The sequence below is a fragment of the Clupea harengus genome, chromosome 7, assembly GCF_900700415.2.
Source record: "Clupea harengus chromosome 7, Ch_v2.0.2, whole genome shotgun sequence".
Taxonomy (NCBI): Eukaryota; Metazoa; Chordata; class Actinopteri; order Clupeiformes; family Clupeidae; genus Clupea; species Clupea harengus.
In genome coordinates, this window is record NC_045158.1 from 3,128,776 (window position 1) to 3,136,275 (window position 7,500).

General features: G+C 46.2%; 1 protein-coding gene and 1 pseudogene across 1 annotated transcript in view; both read right to left on the reverse strand.

The window, feature by feature from the left end:
• The window catches only part of LOC105898480, a 44,320-nt pseudogene extending 37,177 nt beyond the window's left edge, over positions 1 to 7,143 (reverse strand).
• Positions 7,144 to 7,254: 111 nt separating this feature from the next.
• si:dkeyp-117b11.1 (B-cell linker protein) overlaps positions 7,255 to 7,500 on the reverse strand; it is a 5,982-nt gene continuing 5,736 nt past the window's right edge. The window contains exon 9 of the mRNA XM_031570173.2: positions 7,255 to 7,500. This exon is cut by the window's right edge and continues 167 nt beyond it. The gene's annotated coding sequence lies outside the window, so the exon portion shown is untranslated.

Sequence of the window (7,500 nt, forward strand, 5' to 3'; positions counted from 1 at the left end):
TGATGCGAGGGGTGTGTGTGTGTGTGTGTGTGTGTGTGTGTGTGTGTGTGTGTGTGTGTGTGTGTGTGTGTGTGTGTGTGTGTGTGTGTTTAGTAGAGCATAAGGGGGCATAGAACCCTGAGGTGCAAAGGAGTGTAGCTTTCTCTAAACAAATACAGCAATCCCATTCAAACTCTGTTCATGCGCTCTCTCCCTTCCTCTCTCTCTCCCTCTCTCTCTCTCTCTCCCTTCCTCTCTCTCCCTCTCTCTCTCTCTCCCTCTCTCTCTCCCTCTCTCTCCCTCTCCCTCTGTCCTCTCTCTCCCTCCCTCTCTCTCTCCCTCTGTCTCTCTCTCCCTCTCTCTCTCTCTCCCCCTCCCTCTCATACAGAAACAAACACCAGTGTGGCCCAGATCTCTTTAATGTTGAGCAGAGTGCCATAGCATATCAGTGTGATGCTTCTCACAGTGGCCATGGCCACCATAGTGTCATTTTTGAGCAAAACCACTATGGTGCTCATACTGTATGTGAAGGTAAAAGGCACACACACAAATACAACCCCCCCCCCCCCCCCCACACACACACACACACACACACACACACAAACAGACACACACACAAACAGACACACATCGTATGTTGGGGGTGTAGTGGTGGGGGGGGGCAAACTTTCCTGGCAGCAACCCCCACCACGATCTCCATTCGTCCCTCCCTGAACTGATTCTATTGTCATAGCGACAGAGAGTCCCATTATGCCAGAATGTCCTGGCTGGACTAATGATTGATGGAATGAGCCGGGGCCATAAGCCAATCAGGAGCTCTGAAATTGCATTAGGAGCCAGTGATCAAGCAGGGGAGGAGGGAGCAACGGAAGCTTTTAGTACCTGCAGACACTCTCATCTGTCGCTCAGCTCTATGTGGCCAGCCTTGGGTCTTCACAAACATACAGAGCCTTGCTGCCTACCCCTGCCTGTAGATGTCTGTCTGTCTGTTTGTCTGGTTGACTGGTTGACTGTCTGTCTGTCAGTTCCTGACCTTTCCTGCCTGTCTGTCTGTGGTGCTTCTCTGCCAGCTTGTCCTACTTACTTCCTTGTTTACCGCTTATATATATAATAACTTGCACACTGCCCAACTATCTGTCTTTCTCTGTGTCTGCTTACTAGTCTCTCAGTCTGCCACCTGTCTGTCTGTCACGCGCTAACTCACTGTCTCGCTGTCTTCCTGCATCCCTACACTCGTGACTGTCTCACTGTTTGGCACTCCTTCATGATAGCCTCTCCCAAAAGTCTTTTGGTCTGCATCTGTCAATCTGTCAGTCTGTTTTGTCGGTCACTGCCTGTCAACTGTAATTGTCTATCTGTATGTTCGCCGAATGAAGCTGTCTATCTGTCTTACTGTCTCACTGCTACCATTTGTGCCTTGTCTGCCTCTTTCTCAGTGAACCTATGCATGTTCCCTGTTCACAGATAGCACCGAGGTGATGTTTTCGTAGTCTGACCTGATGAAGAGCTTACACTTGTAATACTTCTTAGACTATCTGTGTGTGTGTGTGTGTGTGTGTGTGTGTGTGTGTGTGTGTGTGTGTGTGTGTGTGTGTGTAGAGCCAGTGAGGAAGTGTGTGAATGGATGTGATGACCCTAAACTTTCAATCTTAATTTATGCAGCAGCGTTGGTTTACAGCTTCAACTGACATCTACACCAGAGGAACGAAGGAGAAAGAGAGAGAGAGAGAGAGAAAAGTAGAGGCAAAGAGAAAGACAGGGAGGGAGAGAAAGAATGGTAGACAAAGACAGAGAGAGAGAGAAAGAGAGAGACAGAGCGAGGGAACGGCAAAGAGAAAGGGAGAAAATGAGTACGAGAGAAGAGTGGAAGAACATTCTAGTGAATATTTCAACAGTGCACTTTCTGAGCGTCATTCCCTCTGTGTGTGAGGCCTAACACGGGCTCTCCAGCTCCTTGACTGTGCAAGCGGGCAACACAGAGATAGTGTGGGTAGGGATGTGTTGCCTCAGATTTAAGGTATATGTGCTATAGGTAGTTTTATGTAGCTACGTATATGTCTTTTATTTAACAACATCATTGGGAATGTAATTATCTCTGTAAATTCTATCTATCGTCATTGTTTTAAGTATTTGATGTCTATTTGTTTAAAGAGAGAATATGAATGCAAGGACCTGCAATAACTGCCCCCCCCCCCCGGAAAAAAAACCAAGAAAATGCTGTAAATGTATATTTTTATCATCATTTCATAACTAATCATTCATTTCCTAAACATAACAACGATTAATCATTAGACATCATTGTTGAAATACAAACTATTTCATTCAAATCGTAACATTTCCTTCAAAAACGCAAACTATTTGATTGAAATCATAGCATAACTGTCCATCTATAAATGGGACCTTTAATGTGTGACTGGGTTGGGGTAATGAGGGCTGGTTACTGATTAAACAAGGGAGAGGAGGCGGTGTGTGCTGCTCTGGGTCACTAATACATTTAGCTGGACTTCCTCTTCCTGCCCCTGATGAGCCAGGATTGGGTTAGCACAGACTGCATAGCCTCATCTGTTTCATGTGTCGCCCACAGCCGGCAGCTACACACACCCCAGACACAGAGTGAGCCTCACACACACACACACACACACACACACACACACACACACACACACACACACACACACACACACACACACACACACACACACACACACACACACACACACCCCAGACACAGAGTGAGCCTCTGCCGTGGCCACACTGAACATCTACACACACACACACACACACACACACACACACACACACACACACAACACACCCCAGACACAGAGTGAGCCTCTGCCGTGGCCACACTGAACATCTACACACACACACACACACACACACACACACACCCCAGACACAGAGTGAGCCTCTGCCGTGGCCACACTGAACATCTACAAACACACACACACACACATACACACAAATAGTCTGCGTTCAGACAGAGTTATGTATGTCCCTTGGCCAGGCCTGCATGCAGAAGTGGACATTAGGCTTTGCACTCCCCCCCACACACACACACTTGACCAGTTGCACAGAGAGGGTGTGAGGATGCGTGGGGATATTTAGGAACGGAGAGAGAAAGTCAGCACAATAATGCACTCATGTTAATGAACTATTGATACGGGGCACATAAGGGGATATGGGGATTAGTGAGGAGGTATATCTTAATCTGGGATAGAGTATTACACTACACAAACACACACTGATGCTCTCTCTTTCTCTCTCTCTCTCTCTCTCTCTCTGACACACACACACTTACTCTCTCTCTCGCTCTCACTTTCTCTCTGACACACACACACACAGAAACACACACACACATATATATATATAAAGGGGGGAGAGAGTGTGTCAGAGAGAGAGACATTAAAAGAGAGCATACACACGCACAAATATATATATATGTGTGTGTGAGTGTTTCTGTGTGTGTGGTCAGAGAGAAAGTATATATATATATATATATATATACTGTATACATGCACACACACTTATGCTCTCTTTTAAAATATCTCTCTCTGACACACTCTCTGTCTTTGTCTCTCTCCCTCTCACACAAACACACACACACCATGAGTAAGAGTATGAAGTAAAGAACGACAGAAAGAAAGAAATAGAAAGAGAGATGAATGAAAGAAAGCAAAGCAACCTAGGGCCCAAAGTCCTTGCGTTCGCAAATTCCCGGAATTCCTTCCTCCTCTGCAGACCCTTCCGAGGCGTACCCCTCTGAGACGGGCACGAGGCCTCAAGGAACACACCCCTTGGACCCCTTAGACCCGCCCACCCAAACACACTCTAAAACAGGAATATACACATACACACACACACACACACACACACACACACAGGAATATACACATACCACACACACACACACACACACACACACACACACACACACACAGGAATATACACATACCACACACACACACACAGACACACACACTACCCCCCACACCAAATAGACAAAAACAAACCGGTAACTCTACTCCTCCCCATACTAACACACACCTCACGTTACATACTCCAGCGCCCTTCTCACACACACATGAAGCCTCACACTAGACACCCCTCAGATGTGACACACACCACACACACTACCCCTCCCCTCAAGAAATAAAGAAATAAAATAACCCTCCCCGTCTACACGACTGTAAACACCGGCCACCCCCCATGAAAACACACCTCACCCCTCACCTTACATATCCCACCCTGTCTACCCTCATACATATATACATACATATACCCCTAACCCCTGTACATATAAAACCACTCACCCCCCAATACAAGCAAACATATACCCAACTACCCCAACACACACACACCGACACACACTACCACCGGCCTCTGTATGAACACTCGTCAAAACCCATGCAAACACATATCTCATCTCATATACTGCCCCCCAACAGGTAATCACACATATCTCATCTCATATACTGTCCCCCAACAGGTAATCACACATGTCGGGCATCCTCCCCCACTACACACACACACACATCTTACACACATCTTACCCAACCTTATATTTTGAAATGTTGTATATTTTTATATAATGCTTTATGTTATGTTGAACACTGAAATGTCTGTGAGAACAGATAGATAGATAGATAGATGGATACTGTATTAATCCGAGGGAAATTTAGGTCATCCAGTAGCTTATACACATACACTTATACACCTCACCGACATACATACATAAATCACATATACATACACATACACATAGGGAGAACATATATACATACACATAGGGAGAGCATTTCCACACAGTGTTTCCAGATACAGGAAAAGGGTCTGACCCTATTGTAATGTGCAATGATTTTGACAGTGTCTGTGTCCAGGAGGAAAGTGATCTTGTGCTGCTGGTGTGGATAGTAAACAGCTTTCAGACAGCCATATTCTGAGTGACTGCACTGCAAATAGGATTATGCCTTTAATGCCCCACATGGTAAAAGAAAGGGCAAATCATGTTTTATTTTTTTCAAAAAGGCGGCTAGGACTACCCATTATGAAGTGCCCTTTTCTTCAAGTGTGTCTGGGTTTTGGGGTGTGTGTATGTAAGATGAAGAGATGCCTGAATTTCATTAGTGAGTGTGTGTCCCAACAGATTTTCGTTTGCTTATTTCAAAGTAATCATTTACAAACGTATTTCTGCGTCTCTTCAACTGATTGACTATTCGACTGCATCACCAGTGAAGATTCTCAGCGTAGGGATTCACCAACACCACACACACACACACACACCTAAGCACTCATCAAACACAATACACACATGTGGAAGACACAGACACACTACAGATTGTCAAACTATTAAACTGGCACAGAGATAGAACATCTCTGTTCGACTTCTCTCTACAGAAAAAAAAGACATCAGCAGGGAAAAACAGGCAGACGACAGCCACTAACAGGCAGCCAGGCGGACGGAGGCAGTCTGTCACGGTCAGACAGATCCTGCCAACGCTGACGAGAAAGCAGGGCTGATGTGTGCTGCGCTGACTCAGAGCTCCAAGACCAGAGTGGGCCCTTACCCAACGATCACTCAGCCGGTTCTGCCAGGGCGCAACCGAACCTAACTTCACAGAGCCGTGCGCTCTATGGCTCAGCAAGATTAGAGAAGAAACTCCACAGAGCATGAATCCCCATTCCATCACCACCGCGTCGCCATAGCAACGAGCTACCTGGACTCGGGGAAGCCCTGGCCGGCAGAGTTTGTCGTCAGGCACGGGACAGAAGAACACACTGCGCACTTCACTCATGACATCCAGCTAGCCAGTACAGTCTCCCCCTGTGCCAACACTGAAATAACCCAACACGCGTAACGAAGGCATGGGGGTTTATCATAGCCTAACTAATGTGTGTAATACCATAGGTTAGTACAGAAAATAGCCAATTACAGGGCTTACACAGATAGGGATGCTTGAATTTGGCTGTTCCATGAATCTCACCGACGCAGCACAAGATTAATATCTCCTGTCCGAGTAGACCTTTGAGTACAGTTAAATCGTCTACCTACGGGATGGCATGATGCGGCATAAACTAAGAACAACTTGTTTACAAGACGGCGTATGTGCCATCGAACTCATGGGCAGATAGTTTTGTCTGGGAGCCTCGGGCGCTGTCAGGAATGTTGTATTTTGGTTGGCAGGAGGGTCTGCCAGGTCCGTCTTGTCTGTTTTCCCCACTTGTGATAGCTAGTTAGCTCTGGGAAATCTCACTCACACACCAATACCTAACGTAACCACTTTGGAAAACACGTTTTAACATTTCTCTGCCGGAATTTTGGCAACATGAAACCAAGTCGCAGCTTTCCGTGTTTTAATCAGCTTTGGCTGTCTGGGAGTGTAGACCCGGCTCTGTTGTCGCAATGCTATAGCCTACCATTCAAGAACTGCTCCAATTTTACAAGTCATTCCCCAACCGGGCAGTGGCTAGGCCCGTGGCTATAAACAGCCCACAACGTACTGCGTTGTTGACAGCACCGGTGCCAGAGTGACGCAGAGAGACAGTATGCGGACTTATCGAGGTTTGTCAGACCGGGAAAGTAATGCGTGTCGATTTCAGGAGACTTACCTGCAGATGTTCCTGAAAACGTATGGGCAGAATCTGTGCCATCCTGCAGCACGTTGAGTCTCCGAAGCTGAATGAAAGAAAGCGTTTCAGGGGAGGGGGACTCGAAAGGGGAGAATCGTCTACTTGTGCAGTATAAGAGAAAAGGACCCGTTAGAGGAAAGAAATTCAGGCGATCAATCAATAACTGTGGCCGGCTCACGCCGCTGTTCCGTTGTCTCACTCCCCCTTCTCTCTCTATCGATCTCTTGGTCAGACCCTCCCCCTTAAAACAACACCCACACAGAGACAGACACACACGCTCAAACACGCAGACACACATTCAACGCTTCCGCCTTGCGAAGTAGACCCCAACTAAACAACTTCGCAATCTGCCACCTCTCCCACCCATTCAAGAAATGCAGAACCCCTGCAGTCTAGTCGGCTAAACGTTAAGTGGTCAAGCTGTTCAAACTATGATATGACGGTCTGTGGACTACTACTTGTTTGACGCTTGTTGAGTCAGAGACTTATAGGTTAAACCTCGGATGTTCCCTTCTGAAACACATTCAATTAGTTTTCTGCGGTTTTAACTCAGCTACAGTTCTGGACTGGGTCAACACAGTTTTCATCGCAATAACAGCAAAAATATGTTTTTTCTGGCTGTTGACAATAAGGCAAAGCAATACATTTCCGTGCCCACTCTCAGTACTGTATTTATTTAAAACGTTATCATCAGAGTAGGCTGTACACAACAGAGAAAGTGTTAAATTAATAGGATAACATGTCAGGCACCATATCAATTTAAATGTGCAAATTACTAACTTACTACACATATGGTTTATAGGAATGGACTATGTGGTGTGTGAAAATGCCAGCTCTTCTATCAAGGTGTGTGTGTGAGTGTGCACACATGTGGGTGTGTGTGTGTGTGTG